Source organism: Eulemur rufifrons, chromosome 29 (assembly GCF_041146395.1).
Source record: "Eulemur rufifrons isolate Redbay chromosome 29, OSU_ERuf_1, whole genome shotgun sequence".
In the NCBI taxonomy this organism is placed as follows: domain Eukaryota; kingdom Metazoa; phylum Chordata; class Mammalia; order Primates; family Lemuridae; genus Eulemur; species Eulemur rufifrons.
The window spans coordinates 64,025,363-64,041,694 of NC_091011.1; the positions used below are offsets into that span (position 1 = coordinate 64,025,363).

At 38.1% G+C, this 16,332-nt stretch overlaps 1 protein-coding gene across 4 annotated transcripts in view; it reads right to left on the reverse strand.

The window, feature by feature from the left end:
• The window catches only part of PNPLA8 (patatin like phospholipase domain containing 8), a 39,008-nt gene extending 30,599 nt beyond the window's left edge, over nt 1-8,409 (reverse strand). For 2 of the 4 annotated variants that reach the window (XM_069462686.1, XM_069462684.1), the window contains exon 1: nt 8,179-8,301. The gene's annotated coding sequence lies outside the window, so the exon portion shown is untranslated. Of the gene's footprint in view, nt 1-7,965; nt 8,302-8,348 lie in introns of those variants that run through there. The other 2 variants (XM_069462685.1, XM_069462683.1) reach the window with 2 other exon arrangements.
• Between the last annotated feature and the right edge of the window lie 7,923 nt (nt 8,410-16,332).

The following is a 16,332-nucleotide window of genomic DNA, read 5'->3' on the forward strand; positions in this document are numbered from 1 at the left end:
CAACACATCATGTCTGGCTGTTGAGAAAAAACTACAAGGCATACTAAAAGGCAAAAAACACAACTTGAGACAAAGTAAACATCAGAACCAGACATGGAAGGAATGTTGGAATTATCAGGCCTGGAATTTCAAACAAGTGTGATTAATATGCCAAGGGCTCTAACAGATAACATAAACAGCATGCAAGAACAGATGGGCAATGTAAGCAGAGAGACAGAAATCCTAAGAAAGAACCAATAAGAAATGCTAGAGATTGAAAGCACTATAACAGAAATGAAGAATGCCTTTGATGGGTTTATCAGTAGACTGAGGAAGAACAGACCGACGTAGATGAGGAAGAACATCTCTGAGCTTAAGGATATATCAATACAAAACCTCAGAACTTAACAGCAAAATAACAAAGACTGAAGAAAACATCACATAATATCAAGGATTGAGGAACAACTACAAAAGGCATAAATATGTGAAATGCATATAATAGCAAGAGAAGAGAAAAAGGAATGGAAAAAATATTGAAATAACAAGGATTGAAAATTTCTCCAAAGTAATGTCAGATACCAAACCACAGATCCAGAAAGCTCAGAGAACATTAAGCAGCATAAATGCCAAAAAAAAAAAAAACCCAAAACAAAACCCTGTACCTATGCATACCATTCTCAAACTACAGAAAATCTAAAACAAGAAAAAAATCCTCCAAGAAGCTAGAGGAAAAAAAGCCTTACCTAGTAAAGGAATAAAGATAAGAATGACATCCAACCTCCCCTCAAAAACCATGCAAACAAGAATAAAGTGAAGTAAAATATTTAAAATGTTGACAGAAAAAAACCTACCAAACTAGAATTCTGAACCGTGCAAAATTATCCTCCAAATTTGAAAGAAAAACAAAGACTTTCTCAAACAAAGATTTAGGAAATTTGTTATCAGTAGACCTACACTGCAAGAAATGTTAAAATTCTTTCTCAGAGAGAGAAATAATATACGTTAGAAACTTAGATCCCCATAAAGAAAGGAAGAGCACTGAAGAAGGAATAAGTGAAGGTAAAATATGAACTTTTATTTTTCCTATTCTTTATTGATCTAACAAATAACAGTTTGTTCAAAATAAAAATAGCAACAATGTGCTCAAGTATGTATACTTATGTATATATCATGTATACTTATGTATATCTATGCTTATGTATACTTATACATAGGTGAAATGAAAGACAGCAATGATACAAGGGATAGAAGAGAGGAATTAATATTATTTTGTTATTATAAACAACTCATATTACCTGTGAAGTAGTATAGTGTTATTTGAAATGGACTTGGATTAGTTTTAAATGTATATTATAAACTCTAGGGCAACAACTTAAGAAAGTTAAAAAACAAAAAACGAAGTGTAACTGATATGGAGAATGGAGAAAACACAGAATTATATAAAATGTCCAATTAAAACCACAGAAATGCAGAAAAAGAGTGGAAAATAAAAATAGGAACAAAGAAAAAGGGCGACAAATAGAAAACAGTAAAAAATACGGTATACTGTAGATATTAATCAACTGTGTCAATAATCATGTTGAATGTCAATGGTGTAAATCCACCAATCAAAAGACAGATTGTCAGAGTGGACTTAAAAAAAAAAAAAGACCCAACAATGTTGTCTACAAGAAACACACTTTAAATATAAATAAATATATACTCCAGGGAAAGGAGAAATAAAATTGTCTTTGGTTGCAGATGACATGATTGCCTATGTAGAAAATATAAAAAGAGTCAACAGAAAAGCTCCTGGAATTAATAAGCAATTATATTAATAGCTTGGTTACAGAATATAAGGTTAATATACAAAAGCTTACATACCAGCAATGAACAACTGAAATTTGAAAAAACACAGTATCATTTACAGTAGCATGCCCCTAAAATGAAACACTTACATATAACTCTAACAAAATATGTATAAGGAGGAAAACTACTAAACTCCGATGAAAGAAATCAAAGAACTAAGTAAGTGGAGAGATGTTTATTAATAGGAAAACTCAGTATTCTCAAGATGTCAATTCTTTCCAACTTTATCTACAGATAAACAAAATTTTAATCAAAATTTCAGCAAGTTATTCCATGTATATCAACGAACTGATTCTAAACTTTACATAGAGAGGCAAAAGAGCCAGAATGGCCAGCACAGGATTGAAGGAGGACAACAAAGTTGGAGGACTGATGCTACTTGACTTCAAGGCTTACTATTAAGCTACAGAAATCAAGACAATGTGGTATTGGTGAAAGAACAAATAGATCAATGGAACAGAATAGAAAGCCCATAAATAGACCCAATTAAATACAGTTAACTGACAATGACAAAAGAGCAAAAGCAATACAATGGAGCAAAGATAGTCTTCTCAATAAATGGTGCTAGAACAACTGGACATCAACATGCAAAAAAATGAATCTAGACACAGAACTTACATCTTTCACAAAAATTAAGTCTAAATGGATCATAGACCTAAATGTAAAATGCAAATCTATAAAACTTATGGAATACAACATAGGGGAAAACCTAGATGACCCAGGGAATGGCAACGACTTTTTAGCCATAACACCAAAAGCCTGATCTATGAAAGAAACAATCAATAAGGTAGACTTCATTAAAATTAAAAATTTCTCCTCTGTGATAGTGTCAAGAGAATGAGAAGACAAGCAGAAACTCAGAGAAAATATTTGTAAGAGACATATCTGATATAGGGCTGGTATCCAAAATATACAAAAACTCTTTAAACTCAACAATAAGAAAACAAAAAACAATTAAAAATGGGCCAAAGATGTTAAAAGCCACTGCATCAAGAGATTAACAGCAAATAAACATATGCAAATACGTACCACGTCATATGTCATCAGAAAAATGCAAATTAACACAATAAGATACTACGACACACCTATAAGAATGGCCAGTATCTGACAACACCAAATGCTAGTGAGGATGTAGAGTAAAAGGAACTCTCATTCATTGCCGATGAAATGCAAAATGGTTCAGTCACTGTGAGAGAGAGTTTGGCAGTGTTTTACAAAATTAAACATTCTTTTACCACATGATCCAGCAATCATACTCCTTGGTATTAACCCAAAGCAGCTGAACACTTATGTCCACACAAAAACCTTCATGTACACATTTATAGCTGCTTTATCCATAATAGCCAAAACTTGGAAGCAATCAAGATGTCTTTGAATAAATGAATGGATAAATAATCCATAATGTGGTACACCAGTATTTGGTATGTGTACGATGGTACATACAATGATACAGACAATGGAAATTTATTCAGTGCTAAAAAGAAATGAGCTATCAAGCCATAAAAAGACCTGCAGGAACCTTAAATGCATATTACTAAGTGAAAGGAGCCAATCTGAAAAGGCTACATACTGTAAGTGTCTTAGTCTATTCAGGCTGCTATAACAAAACACCATAAACTGGGTGGCTTATAAACAACAGAAATTTACTTCTCACAGTTTCGGAGGCTGGCAAATCCAAGATCAAGGCACTAGCAGATTCAGTGTCTGGTGAGGGTTCACTTTCTGGTTTGCAGATGATGACTTTTACCTGTGTCCTCACATGGTAGGAGGAACTAGCTAGCTCTCTGGGGCCTTTTTTATAAGGGCACTTAATTCTATTCATGAGAGCTACACCGTCGTTACCTAATCACCTCCTAAAGGCCCTACCTCCTAATACCATCACCTTGGGGGCTAGGATTTCAACGTGAATTATGGGAGACATACACATTCACACCATAGCAGTATGAGTCCAACTATATGACATTCTGGAAAAGGCAAAACTATGGAGGCAGTAAAAAGATCAGTGGTTCCTGGGGTTGAGTAGGGGGAAGGGATGAATAGGCAGAGCACAGAGATTATTAGGGCAGTAAAAATACTCTGTATGATAGTATAATAATGGATATATAGCATCATATATTTTTTCAAACCCACAGAATGTTGTCCATAGTTCAAGCATGAACCCAAATGTAAACTATGGACTTTGGGTGACTGTGTCAATGTAGTTTCATCAGTTGTAACAACTGTACCACTCTGGTGGGGGATGTTGATAATGGAGGCGGCTATGCATATGTGGGAGCAGGGGATATATGGAAAATCTCTGTACCTTCCTTTTGTGAACCTAAAACTGCTCTAAAAGAAAGTCTTAAAAAAAAGCAAAATGCAGTATTAAATATACTATACACATATGAATAAATATATCGATATATAGACATTTAAAAATAAAATGAAAACCTACATATGTGGTTGAAATTTGTGGGTATGCACATACACACACACACACACACACACACATGCACACAGATTCTAAATTAATAAGCACATTTTTATTTATTCTTGTGAGTTGAGGAGTGGGACCAAGGGAGAATGAGAAGGATTTTTACTTTTTATTTTTCTATTGCCTGAATTATTTACAATGAGCAGGTATTATTTTGTAATTTTAAAAAGTAAAACATTTAAAGCACTCTAATAGAAGGTACCGTGTGAATAGAAGACACACAGTGAGAGGAGATACCAAGGGAAGTTTAAAAAAGAGGTTAAAAGTGGACAAAGTTCAAAAGGAATTCATCATGCATAAGATGAGAAGGAAAAGAGAGAATTCTAAATAATGGTGAAAAACACAAGCAAACACAAAATCAAATAAGAAAGCACAGATAGCACATGCAAAAATTGTAAGTAGTCTAGTTTTACCTCAAGACCTAGAGAGATTATATGAGGGAGAGGTAGAAGATGATATTGAGAAAGATGGAATCAAGGACCTATTGTATTAATAATACAATATCCAGAAGATTACAGTTTGAAGTGAAATCCTTCTAAATTTCATATGCAAATATTACTTTTAAATACCGAATTGTACAGGGGGAAAGAGAGAAAAGAAGCAAACCTATCTGTCTTCTTAGCTGGAGAAGCCCAGGGAACTTCACCCCAAAATATGGCTCCCTAATATAACGAGTATTTAAAGGCCTTTAAAGATCAACAGATGCTGGAAGAGACTTTTACCCTGTCAACATATAAAACAGAGAACCCACCAAGAAGAACAATTTGTTTTTCCTTCTCCTTCCTGTTACCTCATTATCTACTTTAGAAAAGAAGAATGAAGAATTGTAACCACACCTGAATGGACGCTTTCACAAGATGTCTGTCTCTCAGGCTCAGTCATTTCCTACGACAACCATTTATAAGTTAATCTGTTCCTCATCCATTCATTGTCATTAGTAATCATTTACTGCCCTTCAATAGAATTACCTGTATTTCTCATCTTCCCCCTGTCCTCTGAAAAAAAGTTATGTAAGAATCTGGGCCCATGCATGTTGATAAATTTGTATTTCATTTCTTCTATTGATCTACCTTTTGTCAGTTGATTTTCAGTAAAACTTCAGAGGCTGAGGGGGAAGTTTTCCCTTGGTCCTTACATATAACTTCTGAACTCCTTAGGAAAAAGACAACCAATGCTTTGGAGATAAAAGTGAGCTCTGCATGTTCAGAACAGCAAAAATGACAAGGTGGCAAGTAAGGAAAACGAAGAATGATAGAGATGGGGCCCAAGATTCAGGCAGAAAACTGGACAATGCCCTAGACTATGGTAAGGAGTTTTCATTGCTTCTTTCCAATATGTTTAATTATGAATACATCTATCAACTTGGCATTGAAATACAATATATAAAGCCAAAAAATGGGAACCATTACAAGAAGACTAGACAATGGCATGATCATGAGAGATTTTAATATACCTTTCAGAAGCTACAACCGCTAAGCAAAAGTTATGAAATGGAGAGATGATCAACAAAATCAAAAAGCTTAATTTGTGCAATGCGCACCATCTGGGGGATGGATACGCTTGAAGCTCTGACAAGGAGGAGGGGGGACAAGGGCAACATACATAACCTAAACATTTGTACCCCCATAATATGCAGAAATAGAAAAAAAAAGCTTAATCTAATTGCTCTTAAATCACAACACTAGTAAATGCAAAATAAGTGTTTTGAGAGTAAATTTAGCCAAAACAAAAGTTAGAATGCAAAAAGATAGGAAGAAGAATAAGTAAGGGGTGCTATCATTTACTGAGAAAAGAGCAAGGAAGAATAGAGGTAGTGTATAAATACAATGGGGGTATAAAAAAATGGAGAGGCTTGGACCAAGTATCCAGGGGAGGAATAGAGTTTTAACTAGAGGAATTAAGGGAACTGTTAAGTGGAGGCCCAGCTGAGGATGGAAAGAATGAATTTATAGAGGATGTCAATTATTCCAATAATGTAGACAAAAAAGTGACAAGGATTTGAATTATAGTAATAGTACTTGAATGGAGAAGAAGGCGACTCTGAGCATTTTCAAAGTAGGGACAAAGAAACAAAGCGACCAAATCCAGGACTTGGTGACAGCTAAGAATAGGGTAAAGAGAGAGATGTCGAGAGAACTGTAATGTTTTAAATCAGAAACATATGAAGAACATCATTTGTGAATATGAGAAAACTGGGAAGAAGCCAATTTAATAAGAGAAAAAATCAATTTTCTTTTGGATTTACAGGATGAAGTAACAGCGGGACATTCAAATGGAAGTGTACATAGACTGGATTCACACGTGGACTTACCAGCACAGTGGCAGTTAAAACTATAAGACAGGATAGATTTATCAAAGAATAGTTTACAATAATGATACCTGAGTATTTTGGGATCTTAAAACCTGATGATAGCTCTTCTTCCTTGAAAAATGTTTATTTGCAAATTCACACTATATTTTTTATGATACTTCAGGATATTCACAGACCTGTTAAAGTATTTCTTGGGTTTCAAATATGAAAATTCTGGTTTAGAGAGAACCATGGATAGAGCCTTCAGTTTCACCCAGAGGATTAGGAGGAGGAAGAGAAGACCTTCCAAGAAACAAAAAAAGCATAGGAGAAAAGATTCCCCCCCAAAAAATCAGGGTACTGAAACCAATACAGGAGAAAGTGTTCAAAAATAATGGATAATGAACAGAATGAAATACATGAGGATGGAAGAGAAAGATTACAACTAAGAAATGACACGACAGGAAGGTGTCTAGCGCTAAGAGTTTTAACTCTTGACCTTTTTACCAGTACCTGTTCCACAAGTGAAGCAATATGCAGCTTCAGCACAAATCCTCTGTTTTAACTGAGGAAAAAACTCCAAGTACAAGCTGTTCTTGAAACAAGTAAACATACAAACTAGTGAAACTGACCCTTTCATTCAACAACACTCATTAAAAGGGCATTCCTTATGAGATTTTAATTTAGATCTGATATAGAAATAGAAAAACAAGATCAACATTAAGAAAAAGTTTGATTAATAAAAATTACCAAATAAAAATATGTTCTTATATTGGAAGTACAGCTAATCGGCATAAGCAATTTAAAATAGCTATAATGGGCTCCATACAACTGCTCATACAAGGCATAAGCTCTCAGTTCACAGTAATATACTTTCTAAAAATCCTTGGATTTTAAAATTAACAAATATTTCACTGTTTAACGATATTTTCTCAACGCACTGAAACACACTTTTGTCTTTTTTGAAATCTCAACAATTAGGACTGCAGAACTAGTATACAACTATTATTGGAAATAAAAACAGTACTTTAAACAGTATTTTATGATAATCCCTTATGTCACATCTCTTCTAAGTTTTTCCTAGGAGTCGCCACTTTTCTTTACAGTTATCACCGAATTAGGCGTGGAAATCAGGTTCCTCCCAGCATGACAGAAATGACACAGGGATAGGAAGCACTGCAACACAATGATTCATACACCTTCACCTTTAAAAAAGCACACACCTAAATCCACTTAAGCAAGAACAGTCAGGCATAGAATCAAACGTGGGAGGGTTAAAAAGAAATCGCTAATAAAAACATCACGCAGTAGAATCACCAGGTGCACACTAACAGCAGAGAATGATGTAGAATAGGCAAACCGTTTTGAGAGTCACCAGTGAACTGCTGGAGATCACTACAGTCCAGGGCAAGGCAGGACAGACTCCGGGAAAGTGGGCTAGGAGTCATGGGTTGGGACACAAGACGCCGGGCAGGATCAGAGAAACCAAAACAGTTTGAGCTTTTGGGGCCGCAAAACCCGCCGGTGCGCAGGAGGCGGAGGGCGCTGCACACCAACAAGCCCCAGGACCCGCGGGCTCCTTCCATACCCGGTGGCTCTTTGGACCCGCGATCCTGGGACCTTCCGGGCGTCTCCCCACCCTCTCACTCTGGAAGTGCCCAAAGAAAACAGACAGGAAGACCCAGAGGGCCGGACAACTGTCCAGAGTGAACACTCGGCCTCCTACCGTCCCGCCCCCGTTCCCTCAAGGCCACTGACCGGGATGCAGGCCGCAGTCACTTGGGCGGCAGTGGTGACTGGCTCCTTCCCGGCATTGACGTCCACCCGGGCTGTCCTGCATCAGCTGAGCTTCCAACACAAACAGACGCGCAGCAGCCGGGGTGCCACCCCCTCAGCCCACCCTGTCCCGCCCCCAGCGGAAGTGACGCACAGGCCTGTTCGAGTCTACTCGCCCGTTGGGTGCGGTTCCTCCTCCCTCTGGCCTCTGCCTCCCTGCCAATCGCCGCTCCGCCCCTCCCCAGGCATGCGCAATAGAGCATGACGGAGCGCGAGGCTGCAGGCCCGCGGGTGTAGTGCGTGCGTGCACTTGCAGGCCGGCTGCCGGAGAGGCGTGGCTGGGTGGCTGGGAATGTGGAGAGTTTAGATAGGGTCTGGCCCGGGTGCTTGAGCTCGGGGCCAGGAAAGCTTGTGTTTCCTCCGTGGGCCAGACCGCAGAGCAGGCTCGGGGCTTGCTTGTTTGCAGGCTGCCATCCCCTTTCAGCAGAGCCAAGCCTCCGTCTCCACGTCCGTGACGGCCCTGTCCTCGGAGCTGCTGGCTGCGAGCTGCCTGGAGGGTGGTGAGCGGCATGGCCCGCCCGCTTCCACGCTGGTGTCACCGTTCACGGTGACGTCTCCTCGATATCCATTCCCGGGCATGGCTACCCAGACTAAATGTCATTCAGAAGCGCTTTCCTGTATATTATTGTAAATTAGAACAAATGGTCGAATTCTGACACTTTATCCGTACCAGGTAGGCAAACTACAGCCCACCGCATGTTTTTGTACAGCTGTGAGCTAAGAATGGTTTTCGCATTTTTCAAAGCTTGAAGAAGAATGCGTGTTTGGGGGCACATGACAATTATATGACGTTCATATTTCAGTGTCTGTCCATTAAAAAATAAGTTTTATTAGAACACAGCCATGCCATTCCTTTCATGCTACAATAGCGAATTTGGGTTATTGCAACAGCCCTTACTCTGTTGAAGTGACCTTGCAATTAAGTTGATGGACGTGGAAAACTAGTCTTAACTAGTTTTCAACCTCAAAATGTTAGCAAGACTGTTAGACTCCACTCTATGGCTCACTTTCTTACCGGTGTCAATGCTTTAGTCCCCTGTAAGATTATCGTAAAGTCCTTAAGGAAGGAAATGGTATGAACTGCCACATGTACTGAATGTTAGACTGATAGTAGTATTTTTAAAAAATTAAGGAGGGGGCTGGATGCGGTGATTCAGGGCTGTAATCCTAGCACTCTGGGAGGCTGAGGCAGGAGGATAGCTTGAGCTCAGGAGTTCAAGACCAGCCTGAGCAAGAGTGAGACCGTGTCTCTACTAAAAATAGAAAAATTGGCTGGATGTGGTGGCGCAGACCTGTAGTTCCAGCTACTCGGGAGGCTGAGGCAGAAGGATCACTTAAGCCCAGGAGTTGGAGGTTGCTGTGAATTAGGCTGACGCCACGGCACTCTAGCCCAGGCAACAGAGCCAGACTCTGTCTCAAAAAAATAAAAAAATTAAGGAGAGAAGCCAGCTTGTTAGGCTGTTGGGGGACACAGGTAAACTGAATTCGGTCCATCATGATACCAGCTATGCATAAGCCAGACATGTTATTTAGCTAAATGACAGTTAAAAGATATATGCACAAATAAAACCTTAGAGGAGTATGGAAGTAAATTTAGTTCTTGAGGGATATTTCTCTCTTTTGTTAAAGAAAAAATTATTCTGACATTTGTTCAAATGACAAGGAAGACTATTCAGGACTATCAAAATAGGCGTCAAGGCTATTGCCATAGGGCAGAGAGATCAGCTTCAAGTTCTAATACAACAAAGACAGCTAGGATTTATAGCCAACAGACAGAATGAGGGGTCAGTGCATAGAAAATCACTAAGAGGTGACCTCACTGTAGGGGATGTTCTTGCTAAACTGACTTAAGATTCTTGTTGAAAATAGGTGGGGGTGATCTGTTATCAAAGGTTGGGATATTCTCTCTAAACTGACTTAGCTGGATTCTTGCTGCAACTGGACTCAGCAGGCCTAAAACAGGGCCCTAAGGACCAGCGCTAGTTGAGAAAGGGGCTCACGCTAACTAAAGTTTGGTAGAGGAGAGAGTCTCACCATACCTTCTCCCCTCGTGTTCCTTTATTCCCTAGTTTAGTCAGATGTTATCAAATATCCAGATTTCTCTCCCATGTCAGAAATTTTCAAGAAACTCTCATTCCTCCTCCTTACTTGCCCTTCTCACTCTCTTGTCCGCCACCATACCTTTAATTCGTCGTAAGGTCTGACAAGTCTTACTGTAGAATCTTTTGAATCTTCCCTCTGCTCTACATTCTCATTTCAACTGCTTTCATTTAGGCTTTCATCCTCCCCCCTCAATCTCATCTAAACTGGTTTTCCAGTGTAACTAACCTCTGACTCAGTCAGTCTCTTCTTTGCAGTCCCGGTAATCTTTAGAAATGCACGTCCAATCATGTGTTTTCTCTGATTAAAAAGCTTTCGCTAGCACTTCATCTCCATGGAACAAACTGTATGGCATGATAGGCTTTGACCCTGCCTACTGTCCTGCCTTTACCTTGACTTCTTGCTGCTCACTCTTTACCCTCTAGTCATACCTGTATTTCCCCAAACACCCTATGCCTTTTCATACTTAGTGCCTTTGCTCATGCTGTTGGCTCAGCTTCCCTTCCACCCTGTCCTCTTAAAGATTTATTTGTCCTTCAACCAGGAAAATCTTACCTCACTATTTCATAGATTAAATCATTCCTTCCACCTGTGCTTGCTTCACCTATTGCCTGTGCAGTATTATAATTTATTTGTTTATATCCCTGCAAGTTTCCTACAGGCTGGAAGTGTAATGTAACTATATTTGTATCTTCTAGATCTAGCATAATACCAAAAAAATAGCAGACTCTCCAAAATTCTGTATTATTGAATTGATTTTAATTTTATTTAGATTACTAGTTTGATAAGTTAAAAATGGAAAATAAAAGGCACTTATGATTCTTTCAATGTTGGGCAAAGTTTTGAGAGAAAAGAGAATTTCGGCCGGGCGCGGTGGCTCACGCCTGTAATCCTAGCACTCTGGGAGGCCGAGGCGGGTGGATCGCTCGAGGTCAGGAATTCGAGACCAGCCTGAGCAAGAGTGAGACCCCCGTCTCTACTAAAAATAGAAAGAAATTATATGGACAACTAAAATATATATATACAAAAAATTAGCCGGGCATGGTGGTGCATGCCTGTAGTCCCAGCTACTCGGGAGGCTGAGGCAGGAGGATCGCTTGAGCCCAGGAGTTTGAGGTTGCTGTGAGCTAGGCTGACGCCACGGCACTCACTTTAGCCCCGGCAACAGAGTGAGACTCTGTCTCAAAAAAAAAAGAAAAGAGAATTTCATTTAATTGCAAACAAAATAAATTCAGTAATGTGCAAAATAGATCATCTTGTGTGTTAATACTAGACTAATGCCTTCAGGAAATAATGTTAAATGCAGTAATTGTTCAACCCTATATTCTTCTGCAGTTAGGTAAAAGAGATATCCACATTGCCCCTGTATCCATTTACTTGCTGTGCTCATTCCATTTATAATGTTTACTACTGATTTCCTCATGCATTTTAGATCTTTCCCTCTTCTATATCCATAGTCACTCCTTTATATTAACTATTACGGTCTGGTTCATAATAAGTTCTTCAAAGGACTTCTAGTCTATTGCTCAAACAAAATGTAATGTAGCCAAAATAAATTTAGCCATATTGGTGTAAGATATTTCTTCAAATCAACCAAGTGAGGGATATGCCAAAAATTAGTTCTTTAAGAATAGTCACCATGGTAGGCAAAATGATGGCCTCCTAAAAAACGTTTATGCCCTAATCTTGGAACCTGTAAATATGTTACATGGCAAAAGTGACTTCTTGTGGATGTAGTTAAGGTTACAGATTTTAAGAAAGGAAAATTATTCTGGATTATCCTTGTGGGTCCAGTCTAATCACATGAGCCCTTAGAAGCAGTAGAGATGTGACAGGAAGAAAGTCAGAGAGATTGAAGATGGGAGCTGGGGAGCAATTTGACAAGGAATGCAGGTGGTCTTAGGAGCCAAGAGAGAGTCCTGGCTGACAGCCAGTCAGGAAATAGAGACGTCAGCCCTAAAGCTGCATGGAATTGAATTCTGCCAACATGCTAAATAACCTTAAAAATACATTCTTCTACAAAGCCACCAGATGAAAACCCAGGTCTGCTGACACTTGATTTCAGCCTTGTCAGACCTGCAGCAGAGGAACCAGCCACCTTACATGGACTTCTGACCAACAGAACTATGACATAATAAATTTGAGTTGTTTTAAGCCACTAAATTTATAGTATTTTGTTTCAACAGCAATAGAAAATTAATATAATTGTCTTTTTATAGTTTGAAGACATGAAGGCAAGGATTTTATCTGTTTTGATCCTTAGTACTGAGGCTTTGCATTTAGTAGGTACTCAGTAACTATTTGATGAACATATATTGAACAAATTAGATTTACTCATTCAACCATTGAGTGCTTACTACATGCTTGGCACCAAGCTATTTGCTGGAAGTAAAAAATTGAAGAGCCTTCATGGAACTCAAAGTCTAAGCTTAGGTAATTATACAATGTGGAAAGAGCACTAATGGAGATATGCACTGGGTATTTTCAGAGTTCAAAGCAGAGATCCCAGGCTGTGGTGTCAGGAAGGGCTTACTGGGAGAAAGGACTTCTGAGCCAAGTCATAAAAGATATTGTTAGCAAAGCACATGGCAGTAGTGGAGGTGGTAAGAAAAAGGAGAGAGCTTTACAGAGAGAAGGGACATCGTGATTAAAGGCAATGAGGTAAGAAACAACATAGTTACCAATTACTCGCCATGATGTATGAAGGGAACTATCTGTTCCATGCTTCTGGTACTGGAAATGTGATATAAGGGTTGGATAAGACCTAAAACTGAGCTTGACTTGATCTTCTAGGTGATCAGAATCAGATTTTAATGCAAAAGAGTAATATGGTCAAATTTAAGTTTTAAGTAGATTTCTTTCGGCATCGTGAGAGGGCAAGATTTGAAGGAGATGAGGAGCCATGTTGTTGTTATATTGTGTTGTTTCTCTATTTAACCTCTTAATAAAAATCATTCTTTATCCACCTTAAAATTGCCTTAATGAGTTTGTCTGTCTATACCTGCAGTCCAGACCTCTCTATCAGGTTTGAGACCAGTTTATCCAACTTCCTGCTGGGAAATCCCCAGAGGAACTAAACCAGTGGAAAATAAACCAGATATATGAGGTAATTTTTTAGGTGAAGAAAGAATGGTTTTATTAATAGGCAAGTTATATCTCAGGTTTTGGCACAAGAGTAACAACACAAAATCTTAAGGACGTATTTTCTCTAACTTGCTTTTGAATCTAAGTTACCTTTTACCTAATACTTTTGTAGGTTATTCTCTGCCTTACTTATTCACAGAACATCTTATCTAGTTAAAAATTCAGAAAAAAAAACTAAAAATGCCCCAATATTCAATTTTATTGTCAATTTTCTTATAGACAAATATTAATGTTTGCATTGCATAACTTCAGAGTTAAGACAGGGTTGGAGTCCTAGCCTCACCATTTACTAGTTGTGATACTGTGGGAAAATAACTTCTGCAAGCCTCCCTTTCCTCAGTAAAATCTTTCAACATCCCAATCGAATAGTCTAATTCAATTTATGATCTATGGCCAGAGAATGAAGTACTGTGACTGGTCAGCGTGGTCAAGCTACACCAAACTCCTCAACAGCACCCTAGCGTGTTGTGTCTTTCAAGAAAACAGCATCTCCCATAGAACCACAGTATTTGTCTTGGAAGAAAAGTTTTTCACAGAAGGAGAAAAATGCAGGGAAGAAAAACAAGAAGGCTGGGCAACATAGCCAGCAGCTGAACACTGGTTGGAATGTATGAATGAACCAGTGCCTAGATACAACAGAGCAAGTAGCACTTTTCCTTTAATGCCTTTTATAGTTCCTGAGAGCTCAAAGGTTTGTCAGGGACTAATGATGTTTAGGAATTACAGTGTCTATGAAGAGCATGTGCTTTAAAGTCAGGCAAACTTAGATTCCAGTTCTAGCTTTGCCACTTAACTTGAGCAAAATACCCAACTTTTAAGTCTCAGTTCCAACAGTTGAAAAATGTATTTTGTTTATAAGGACTTTTTCAAAGACATTTGGATCCAGTTTGAGATAGAATTTCTGTTTTCTAAAGGCAGCAATACTTGCTTATATTGTATCATAAAATCATTCAAGTATGACTTCAGACTCATACGAATCAGAGCTACGTTTTGTCACTCCCAAAAAAATAGCAAGACTTGTAACCTCTCTGAGTCTTACTTTTCTCATCTAAAAAAATAGGCACAATACTGCCCATTTTAAAAAGTTTTATGGAAGCTTAAATGAAATAATACATGTAAAATGCCTAGTATTTATTAAAATACTTATTGTAAACATTTTATGACCTTATTATTGTGGTAGTCTCTAAATATACACCAGTCAATAATCTGAATATATACCAGTTAATAAAGCAGATGTAATCCTAGCTCTTGTGAACTGTACAACACACAGGATATACTCAGTAAATTTAGCTAGTATTATTGGCATACCAATGCCAAATTAATAGGGCTGAAAAGAAGTTCATAACATTTCCAGAGATATTGTTTGAAGTAAGAGTCTAGCCTGAATCAACATAGTAGGATGCTAATTCAATTCAAAAGAAATGGTATTTATGGGCACCAATTATGGGCAAAACAGTGAGCTAGGTACAGTGCCTACCTCCAAAGAGTCTTATAGAAGAGGCTGATCTCCATATTCATTATAAAACAAGGAAGGATGAAATATGTTATATAATCAAAAAACCAACAACGTTCTGGGGAGAATTCAGAGGAGACAGTGATGGATTCCAAAAGGGGGTTAGGGATAAGGTTGCCAGCTCTAACAATATAAATATTATGTGGGAAATATTTATACTATTAATAAAAAATTTTATGTTGTTTATCTGAAACTCAAATTTAACTGGGCATTACATTTTATTTAATTAGGCTACCCTAATTGAGGGAAGCTGCTGAAAAGCCATAAAACTTAATTATTTCCAAATGGAAGAATGTGCAGGATATAAAATAGGTGAGAAAACATATTTAATATAAGAACAATAGAAAAAAAGGCATAAAAGTGAGGACTATACATGGCCTTTCCTGAGAATGGTATAAAAGCCAAAGGCTTGAATAGAATAATAGATAAAGCTGGAAATGTATAAAGAGCTAAATCACAAAGTACCTTGAATGGCTGAACTAGGAATTTGATCTTTTTGATGATTTATAGTGGTATATAATTCACATGAAAGATAAATTAAACCTTTTCATTCTATTTTGAATATTCAAGTTATAGATGTTATGTGGTTGTAAGAGGAGAAAGTACCACAGAGAGGGCCAGGCAGGAGGACTGCCCTGGAAGGAGGCCATAAGTGATTTATTAAAGAATGGGACCCTGAGGAAAGCTGGCAGTGACTTCAGATTAAATGAAACACACAAACAAAAACACCTTGAAAATCTTGAGAAGAGTAAAAGACCTGTTTAAAAGGAACAGGAAATGAGTTCTCTCTAGGAAAATTAGTTAATGCCCAGGTATATGAGTCACAGACTTCAGAGTAGGCAAAATCAGCACAAACAGAATTGAAATGTTCAGAAACTGTGATGCCCCTTACAAACCCCAAAGAACAGAGAGTGAAACAATTCTAGGGAATCACAATGTGTGAGCCAAGATAGCATCTTATTTCACCAAGGAAGCCCTAATGGAAAAGCTTCCCTATTTTTTCAGCCAAATGCATGCAATGCCAGGAATACAGTAGCATAAGGGAAGGAGGGACTTTGCTAGCTAGTATCCCAGCCACTATAGCTCAAAGGAATGGTTTTGAATTAATCAGACTGTAGAAAAAAAAAATCTGTAAAGTAAAATAGTTCC